This window comes from Meles meles, chromosome X, assembly GCF_922984935.1.
Source record: "Meles meles chromosome X, mMelMel3.1 paternal haplotype, whole genome shotgun sequence".
Lineage (NCBI taxonomy): Eukaryota > Metazoa > Chordata > Mammalia > Carnivora > Mustelidae > Meles > Meles meles.
The window spans coordinates 60,506,337-60,516,298 of record NC_060087.1 but is presented as its reverse complement, the minus strand read 5'-3'; the positions used below and the strand labels follow the sequence as shown (position 1 = coordinate 60,516,298).

The 9,962-nt window shown below is 54.1% G+C and overlaps 1 long non-coding RNA gene across 1 annotated transcript; it reads right to left on the bottom strand.

The window, feature by feature from the left end:
• Nucleotides 1-688: 688 nt before the first annotated feature.
• Nucleotides 689-1,905, bottom strand: LOC123934788. The gene is made up of 4 exons (XR_006816826.1): nucleotides 1,828-1,905; nucleotides 1,521-1,566; nucleotides 883-924; nucleotides 689-776 (listed from the first exon to the last, which is right to left on the bottom strand). It is a non-coding gene; the product is annotated as an uncharacterized LOC123934788 (long non-coding RNA).
• Between the last annotated feature and the right edge of the window lie 8,057 nt (nucleotides 1,906-9,962).

Below are 9,962 nucleotides of genomic sequence, written 5' to 3'. Positions count from 1 at the left end.
ACTCCACAGAGGGCACTGGGCCCAGGAAGGGCCAAGAGGAGCTCAGCTGTGCTTTCTCATGCCTGTTGAAGCACAGGGGCAGGGAGGGCCAGCGAGGGAAAGCCACAAGCCACGGGAGTGATCAAGGACGCTCAGACTGGGGGGGGGGGGGGAGACTGGGAGGAGCAGGACAGCCATCCCAAGGAGGGAAGGGAAGGGGGACTGCAGCTCTGGCAGGGGTCCTGAGGTCCTGAGTTCCTGCTGAAGGGGGAGGGGTCGGGGGCAGGGGATGAACGGAAGCCCCCCACCCCCCCAATCCCCCCCAACGCAAAGAGAGGGGGACATGAGGGAAGAACCTGAAGGGGACCTGCGGCAGGGGGGGGGGGGAAAGGGAGCAAATGCTCAGGTGGCCAGACAGAGCCCACGCAGACCGCAGAGGGGGCACCCAGCACAGGCCCACCCACTCTCCCCACAAGGAGAAGGCCTACCACAGGACCCAGGAGGTCCTGTTCTGGCAAAGGCTGGGACAGGGAGCAGCTCCCTGCTCTGCCCCTCCCCTCCCCGCTCTCACCCCTCCCCACTGCCCGGCCCAGCCCCCTCACCCCACAGAGAGGGCAGACCACAGACCTGAGAGGTACTTTAATTTGAAACTGCTGGGAACGGGGCTGGGGAGGGGGGCAAAAGAACAGGGAGAGGAAGTCTTTTCTGAGGTCGAACAGGAGGGAACCGGCTTGGCCACAGCTCCCTGGCTCCAAAGGCACCAGCTGCTCCTCGTGCGCAGAGATGCTGGGCTCAACCTGTCAGACAGAGCAGGCTCAGGGAGGAGCAGCAAGCCAGGGCCAGCCCCCGCCCTGCTGCACGGACTGCCACCGTGCAAAGGGGGATGGAGTGTGTAACACTCACTTCAAAGGCTCTGGAACTTGTCAGTCAGGGACCGCATGGCCGCTGAAACAGAGACAGGCTGTAAGCAGACCCTCCAGACGTGGGGAGGGAGGAGCCCGTCCCCCTGTCCCTGTGGGGAACCGCCTAGCCCTGCAACTGAAACCCCTTCCAGCCCCTATCCCAGGAGGGCAGGCCTGACTCACTCACCCACCACCTCCATTCACTATGGACATGTCCTCTAAGGGAACGGAATGTGCCGCTACTTCTCCAGCTTTGGGGCACATCCGACTCAGTCAGACTAGGCCAAACACACACACACACACACATGCCTTGCAAGCCATACCAAGGAACTGTTAAAGGGGAAATCAAGGCAGCATCTGCAAACGTCCTAAAGGAGGGAGACCTGTGCCACCTGTTCCCGCCGGCAGAGCGGCCACACAGGCGAGGCACGACTGAACCGCCTGTGAGCACACCTAGCTGTACACGCACTGTAGGCTCCCGGGCCAGGCCTGCCAGGGTCTCCTCCCCACAGGAACGGTGGTCCCTGGGAGGCCGCCTGCACCTGCAGCCCATCCCGGGTCCTGCCCTGGGGACCCCCACCCCCCCCCCCCGCAGCCTGCCTCTGCCCCAGCCCGGCCCCAGCCAGAGGTTCCTCATACCAAGCTGCTCTTTCAGATCGTCTATTTCTCTCTGTAGCACGAGACACTACGCCGGCAGACAGCAGACACAGACAGAGAAACCATTAGTATCCTCTGGCTTCCTCTCTCCTCCACCTCCCCCTCTCCCGCGGGTACTACATCCCCAGGCCCAGTGGCTAGACCCCCACAGGCTCCTCAGTGGAAAGGCAGCACCTTCCCTCTGTGGCCAGCAGATCGGGGTGGGGGGGCACCCAGGTCAGTCTAGCCTGGACCCGGATCCCACCCTCTAGTTTGGGCCTGCCTTTCTAGGAGCCACAGGAAGCATTACCCGAGGACAGTCCTGTGCGCCAGCTGCCGGCTGCTGCTGCTGCCTCTCCGGCCTTGAGGCCTGGTCAAGTGGCTCCTGGTCACCTGAGAGGGAAAGAACATCAAATCCAGCTTCCAAGGCCCCCAGGGAGGTGCAAAGGGCCTCAGCGGGGTCCAACGTGCGGCAGCACCACCCTCTGCTGGCGGCCAGGGGATCCTGCTCCGCCAGGGGCTCCAACCTTCTCTCTGGACCACCCTCCCATCCCCCAGGGGCAGCCAGCCCATCCTTGAGGGTGGGCCCCAGGGACCGTGGCTCTGGCTTGGACTCTCCCAGAGCGGCAGCCACAGCCAGCCCCTGGCAGGAGCAACGTGCCCAAACAGGACTCATCAAAAGAAAGGCTCTGTGCTGCTGAAAGGCTGTGTTTATTGAGGGAGTAAGTGACTCTTAAAAATGCCTCTCTGGCTCTGAGGCCTCACTGGAGCTCCAGGACCAGTTTCTAAGTGCATTTTGGATAATTATACCTGCATATCCTATAAATACCTCAACCTTGCCATATCCAAAGTGCAAACCCATCATTTTCTTCCCAAACTTCCTTTCTTCCTGTGTCCCTCTGCTAGTGAATTCTCCCTACCACGAAATAACTCAGAAACAGGAATTTTGGTCATCTTTGACTTCTGCATCATCTTTGGCCTGCAGGGACCCCCAAAATGTGCCTGTCAGATCTCTTGCTAGAGGGAGCATTGTGGAATGACAAGCCCTAGCTGTCACTTTTTGGCTCCACCACTACACAAGACTACACATCTCTGGGAAATTCCCAGCCAATGACTAAGCATGGCAGGGACATACTGCTGGGGGACAGGAATCCACTTACTGTTGGCTGTGGGGTGGGGAATCCGTGTGAGCCTGAATAAACTAAAGTCTACACTTCAGTTTTAGAACTAAACAGCTTCTGAAATTCTTCCTATTTGACTCCCCCACCCCCCATTCTCCCACATCTCTCTTAAAGACGTCAGACATGCATCACATTTTAAATAGTCTTCCTGCTTACCCCCGCGGCTTCTCCTTTATTCTTCACATGCCATTCCCCCATAATGATCTTTCACAATCAATCATGTCTTGGTATCCATATTTTTGTAGAAACCAAACTAACGACAGTGGTAGTCAGGAGTGGTCTTGGCAACAGGCTGGAAGATGGGGTTTATGAACTGGCTTCCTTGTTACCCAAATGGCAACAACAGGACCATCCTGAATATTCTGTGTGGCATGGATAATTAATAGCACAAGGTTAACTCCTGATTGCTTAAGGTTTCACTTACATACCTGGGGAAACATCACGGTGGAGGGTTTTACCCTAGCTTGTGAGATGATTCAGGCCTTTGAATGGTATGAAGGGCACAAAGTCCAAGGAAGGCCAAAAGTGGCAGTCATCACTAAGTTGTACTGATGCCCTGAAGAGACATAATTGTAACTAAGGAACATTATCAAGGAGTTAAGGGCTAAGCGTGAGACACACAGAGCTTCCTTGGTAACTTATAAAAAGGCCCTTTCAGACAGCAGAGAAACAGGAGACACACCGAGGACCCCACAGAGGACATGGTAGTAATACAGGTAAAACTTCAGAGGGGGTTACATCCTCAACCAACACAGGCCTGTTATAGGAAGTTGAGGGTCCTCTTTGGAAAAAGGCCAGATTCTTAACTCTGGCCAGGGTATGTCCCATACATGTCCCCAAGGAAGCTGGTTTTGCAAAACAGCAAAAACAGTTTTGTATCTTGATTAAGGCAATAGTTACGTGTTTTACCCATATATTAAAAGTCAGGGTACTGAAAACCAATAAAGGAAAAATGCTTAATTTAACCATAACAATTCAAAATTTATTATTTAAATTTTTTTAATGCACGACATATAAACAATGGGACACAAAATACCATTCAAAATCATGGCACGCTTCTCAAAAGTGATATTGGAAGATAAAGAAACAGCGGATCAAGGCCTTCAAAATCCCTGGGGGGAAATTTCAGCCTGAAATTTCTAAATCCAGGTATCAATTAAGAATGAGATAAAGACAAACTTTGCCCAGGTAAAGTCTCAAAAGAAGTTACTTACCATGTGTCTTTTCTCAGGAAGTACCCAGAGGATGTGTCTCATCAAAAACGCTGTAGTAAACAACAAGAAAAAAGTGGGTTCCAAGAGGCCCCAGACCTCACTTGCGCACCTAGCAAAGGAATGTCCTAGATTGATGCAGCACCCTTAGCAATGAATAAAGATTGGAGCATGGTCTGGGAAGGCATACTCCAAAAACAAAGGAATGAAGTTTTTTTTTTAATATTTTATTTATTTGACAGAGAGAAATCAGAACTAGGCAGAGAGGCAGGCAGAGAGAGAGGAGGAAGCAGGCTCCCCGCGGAGCAGAGAGCCCGATGTGGGGCTCGATCCCAGGACCCTGAGATCATGACCTGAGCCGAAGGCAGAGGCTTTAACCCACTGAGCCACCCAGGCGCCCCAGGAATGAAGATATTTGAAGATTCGGAAGAGATGGATGGTAGGTCTATGACAGAAACGGAAGTTCCTTTAGCCCTGTTCACCGATGTAGCTCCAGGTCTTAGAACAGTGCCCAGCAGGTGGCAAGCATTCAGTAACGCTTTGCGAAATTCGAACAGAGAGGAGGACTGAACGGGAGGAGAGGAACTTGAAACAGTACGAACAACTTATTCTTTTAAGATTTATTTACCTATTAGAGAGAGAGAGAGAGAGAGAGCATGATCAGGAGGGGCAGAGGGAGAGAGAATCTCAAGCAGACTCCAGGCTCAGCGCCCAGCCCAACACAGGGCTCGATCTCACCACCCCGAGAACACGACCTGAGCCCAGATCATGAGTCGGATGCTCAAGGGACTGCGCCACCCAGGTGCCCTGATACAACTCTTCAAAGGAGTTCTTCTGTAAGGCCGAGCAGGGAAATGTGGGGGCGCTCAAATGGAAAGTGGGATCAGAAGAGGGTTTTTTTAAAGTTAAGAGACATGACATGACGGTACATGGATACGAGTGATCCCAAATGGAGGGACACATTTATAAGGACAGAAGGAAGTTTTCTGCCAGTTGCCCTCTACTCTCAGGAAAATGGGAACCAGGGTCATCAGGTGGGAGTGAAGAGGGTGAGTGAACAGAAAGGACCCGAATATCCTCAACATCTCCAGATGTCCCCCAAATCGTCCTCCTCGACCCGAAAGCTGGCTGTTCCCTAAGATCATTACTTTCCTTGAAGCATTTCTTAGGTGGCACTGAGTCTCACACACTCATCTACCACGAGAGCGTTACATCCTTGCATAATTCAGATCCCTTCAAAGCTGTTGAGATCAGCTTCATGGCCCTCAGCATGTTCTGTCCCAGGAAATGAGCACGTGGACTTGAAAAGAATGTGGGATAGAAGAAACAAAACAGATGAACCTAGGGGAAGGGAAGAAAAACTAAGACAAAAACAGAGAGGGAGGCAAACCCGAGGAGACTCTTAACTCTAGGAAACAATCCCCGAGTTCTGAGAACTGCTGGAGGGGAGGTGCGTAGGGGATGGGGTACCTGGGGGAAGGGCATTAAGGAGGACACTTGATGAAATGAGCCCCCGGTGTTACATGCAGCTGATGACGAATCACTAAGTTCTACCCCCGAAAGGCATAATGCCATATACATTAACTACGTTGAATTTAAGTACAAAATTAAAAAAAAAAGAAAAGAAAAGAAAAGGAGGTGTACACAGCAGCTCTTGAATGGAGCATCCTGTAGGTGTCCATTAGTTCAAGCTAAAACCAAGACTGTTCAGGTCTTCTATATCCTCACAGGTTTTCTGTCTAGTCCTTCTATCCATGATCGAGACAGAGTATTAAAGCCTCCGGATATCACCGTTGAATGTGCTAGTTCTGCCATCAATTTTGTCAAGTTCTGTTGTATGTATTTTGAGGCTCTGTACTTTCGCGCATCTAAGTTGACACCTGTGATGTCTCCCATACTGGTGGACCCTTTTATCATTATAAACTCTCCAATTCCGGGGGCGCCTGGGTGGCTTAGTTGGTTAAGAGAATGCCTTCAGCTGTGGTCATGGTCCCACGGTCCTCGGAACGAGCCCCACCTAGGGCTCTCTGCTCAGGGGGGGAGTCTGCTTCTCCCACTGTGCGCGCACTCTCTCTGTCTCAAATAAGTAAATAGAATTGTAGAAAAAAATGTCCAGTTCTGTCTCTGGGAACACGTTCTGCCTTACAGGGCTACTTTGTGTGTCGTGATGATGGCCACGATGGCGCACACTAGAGGCTGACCTCTCGGTAGATCGTCCTCAGTCTTTCCTTCTCAGTGGGTTTAGAGCGTTATCGGAAGTACCTCGCCTGACCAGAGCATACAGTGGAATGCACCGTGTCTTACACTGGGTTGACCCTCTCTACACCTGGCGATGAATGCATTCAAACTAGGGGTGAATTTACAGATGTTGCTTTGCTGTGACTTGTATACATTTCTTACGTCTTTTTGTGCCTCTGTTTCTCTAGGACTACCATCTTTTCGGTTAGATAGATGTGTTCTCATATACCACTTGACTCCTTGGTGCTGGGGCCCCAGCCCCTGAGGCCTCGGAGGTTTCAGGGTGGCCCTTCGCTCCCTAGCAAGACCCAGCATGTGCCCCGTGCTGATAGACGCTGCGGAGAATGCTCCCCGCCAACCGCAGGGGCCCGTCCCAGCGGAAGCCCTGATCTTCTCTCCATAACCTCGCTGGGGCTATGCCAAGCCTGAGAAGGGAGAAAAGAAATGATACACTGAGGCAGTTTCCAGAAATAGCTGCTCTGTACTGGCAGGAGCAGGGGAAATAGCCTTGGGATTGGAGTTTGAGGGTGCTGGATCACAAGGACAGGAAGAGAAGACTGGATAAGCAGGTTTTACTGAGTGGGGGGCACTTTCTCATCCCACGGGATTTCCCATACTGGCAGGGACTCCAGGAGAGGGAGCAAATTGACCGCCAGCGTGGCCCTCCAAAGCTTCAAGAAGCTGAAGGCCCACACGGAGAGAAGTGCGAGTCCCTGCCCTGGACGAGCAGGTGGCAGAGGAAGGAACAAAGAGGTTGAGCGAGGCAGGCCTGGTGGAACAGATAGAACACGTGAGGCCAGGCCCATGGCCAGATGGTTACGCGCCACGGGAGGGCCGAGAGGACACGCCATGCACCAAAGCCATCAGGAGTGTTCTGGTGGGGGAGGGGGCAGCATCACCAAGAAGTTCGGCGGTTGCTCTCCTCTGCAGGCCAGGGCAGATGACGGAAGGAAGGTGGTCCTGGCCCGGGCTCATCCCCATCCATGGGAGTGAGGGAGCGCTGACATAACAGAGGGCTGGGGTGGCTCTTGACCAAGAGACTCCAGGAGACCATGTTTCTAGCAACAGCTGGCAAGGGCGACTGGCACAGTGCTGAGAGGATGGTTCCAACAGCTTGGCTCCCTCGGGGCAACGGCGGCCCGAAAAAGGCAAGAGGAAGAGGGTGGTCGTCCTAGGAAAGAGTCACAATTTCTTGCTCAGTTCCTGGTCCTGACGCGGTTTTGAGACCGGCCCCACTGACCCAAGAGGTAGAGGAGTCCTGAGGAGGAAGGGTCTGGAAACTAGGCGGTCAGTATATATACGGTTTGTGACGCCACTGTCCTTCTCTACAGAAAAGGACTGCCATTTCTCAGGGGATGGTGCCCTGGGGAGAGAGGAATACTCAGACATGCCTGGAACCATCTGACACAGGGTCTGAGGTGACACTGATTCTGGAGCCCCGCAGTGTCACGACAGGGCCCGGCGAGACTGGGGCTGAGGAGACCCTGGTAATAAATGGAGTTGGGACTAGAGACCCAGTCATGGACCACGGCAGTGGTCACCTCTCCACTCCTCAAGCTGACGACTGGTACACGTGGCAGTTGGGGCAAAACCCCCCACACTGGGTCACCGGTCTGTGTGGTAAGAAGCTATCACGCCAGGGCGGCCAAGTGGATGCTCTGACACTGGTCCTGCCGCAGACCAAACAGGTAAGTTGAAACCGCTGTCGGAGCAGGGCGAGGCTGAAGGGAGGGAGTCAGCAGGGATTCACGGACGCCGGTGGAGACCTATAGGGTGCAAGCAAAGAAGAGACACGAGAGCCCCAGGGATGACGAGAGTGCGGAAGGTGCGAAAAGTCTCCAGGATTCTGTCTGCGGGGGACAGGGACAAGGAGGCTTCCACTGGCTCCATCGGCAATGTTCCCTACGAGGGCGGTGGGGAGAAGAGATGCTGCTGTATCCTCCGTGACCAATTTAAGCACGTCTGAAACAGCACCATGACTTCAAGAGTCAGTGGGAGAAGGGGGGGGAGGGCGTTTTCCACACACAGGCAGGGACAGCGGGGGGCACGCTGGAGGAGGAGGCTCATCGCAGAGTTAGAGTGGGCCCAGTCTCCCCTGCTCTGTGACCTTCTCCAGCACGGTAGGCTTCTCTGGTGCAGACCCAGTGACACTGGGCCTCGGAGCTCACACAGGCGAGGAGTGTTCAGGCACCCCAGGCCTCTCTTGGGGATCAGCCAGAGTAGGATGCGGGAAGGAGAGGCAAGGGGCAGACAGAAGAGCATGAATGGGAAAGAGGAAGGAAAAGCACGGAAGGAATGGAGGGCCCTTGGAGTAGGGGTTGGGTGGCAAGCAAGGGAAATTCTAATAGGCAGGGACCTCACAGAAGCCAAGGGAGAGAGGGACCACTCCGCAGATGTCAGGACTGCTCAGCTCAGAGAAGCTGGGAACCCGTAAGTGTCAGGAAAATCTGAGAGACCACTGGTGCCCCACCCCCACCCCCACTACTTGGGCCTACTTAGCTGTGCCTTGCTCCAGACCTCTGGACATTCTTGTACCTACACCTCTACCTAGTCTCAATATAGGAGTGATTGGTGGTTTTCAGTTCATTTCATTATTTACCAAGGTGTGTCCAGCTCCACTGACCTCCACATTGCTCTATTCAGTCACGAGGGTGCTTTGAAGTCTGTGAACGTGGCCTCTCGCGTTCCTTTTGACTGCCACCTTTCCCGTCTTCGGGATGCACACTTCCCGTTGCTTGCATCTCTCTCTTCACTGCTGGGAACTTGGAGTGTTCCCAGGGACTGGGAACTCATCACCAACGTCCTAGCGCACGTGTCCTTCCTTACCCCCTGCGTGAACGAGCGAGTCTCCAGAAGCAGCCGGCAGCAGATTTGCTGGATGGTAGATACGGAATGTGGGTCTTCTCCGCTTTAAGGTTTTCCGCTCAAAGCGAGCATTCTGCCCCCAAACTGCGTGCTTTTGATCCTGCCAGGGATCCCAGCAATCCTAATGACCTTGGGCCAGTGGCTCAACCTCTCAGTGCCCGTTTCCTCCCCTGTAAGAGGACGGTAATCGTGGGTACCTCAACCCTACGCGTGTCTTGTGGGTGCGTGACGAGTTAACTACAGCGCTTACGTGAGCACCGGGCACGGTAGCACCTATTGTATAAGCTGCTTTGCATCGATTCTGCCAAATACCCTCCCAAAAGGCTGCCCTGGGCCCCCACCCCCACCCCCACCCCCACCCCCAGCAGTGGGCAAAAGCACCGGTTTGCTCACAACCACTGCCACCCTTGGAATGGTTCAGCTCTTTGATCGGCCCAAGTCCAGACTGTGAACACCGATTCGAGGTTTTAGTTCACACCTCCGGCAATGGTGATGGTGAGCATCTTTTGGTGCCTGCACTGGCCGCTGGGATTCCCTCTTTTTTTGAACTGCCTCGGAGAGGAGGAGGGGCCGGCAGGAGGGGGGCAAAGCCCGGCCTGTGCACCGGACCTGCCTGCCAATACAGCTCCCGGAGCACAGAGTCACGGACCAACTTGATGGTCCATCGTGGTCGAGTGGTTGCGACAAAGACTGAAAGGCGCGTAAATATGACATCGTTTGCTCTCGGGCCCCTCGCAGGGAAAGTACGCCCGCCTCCCGCCCCCCATCCCCTGATCGGTGACTGCGGGCTTCCCGTGCCCAGTTTCCCATCGGGTCCTGAGTGCCACTGTGGAAAACAGGCCGGCGAATCCTCTGTGCGCTCCGTGCCTCACCTCCGTCCTGACCTTTCGTCCCCAAGACCCGGGAGACAGGTACCGCCGCACCCGGCTCGGTGGATGGAGAGACAGAAG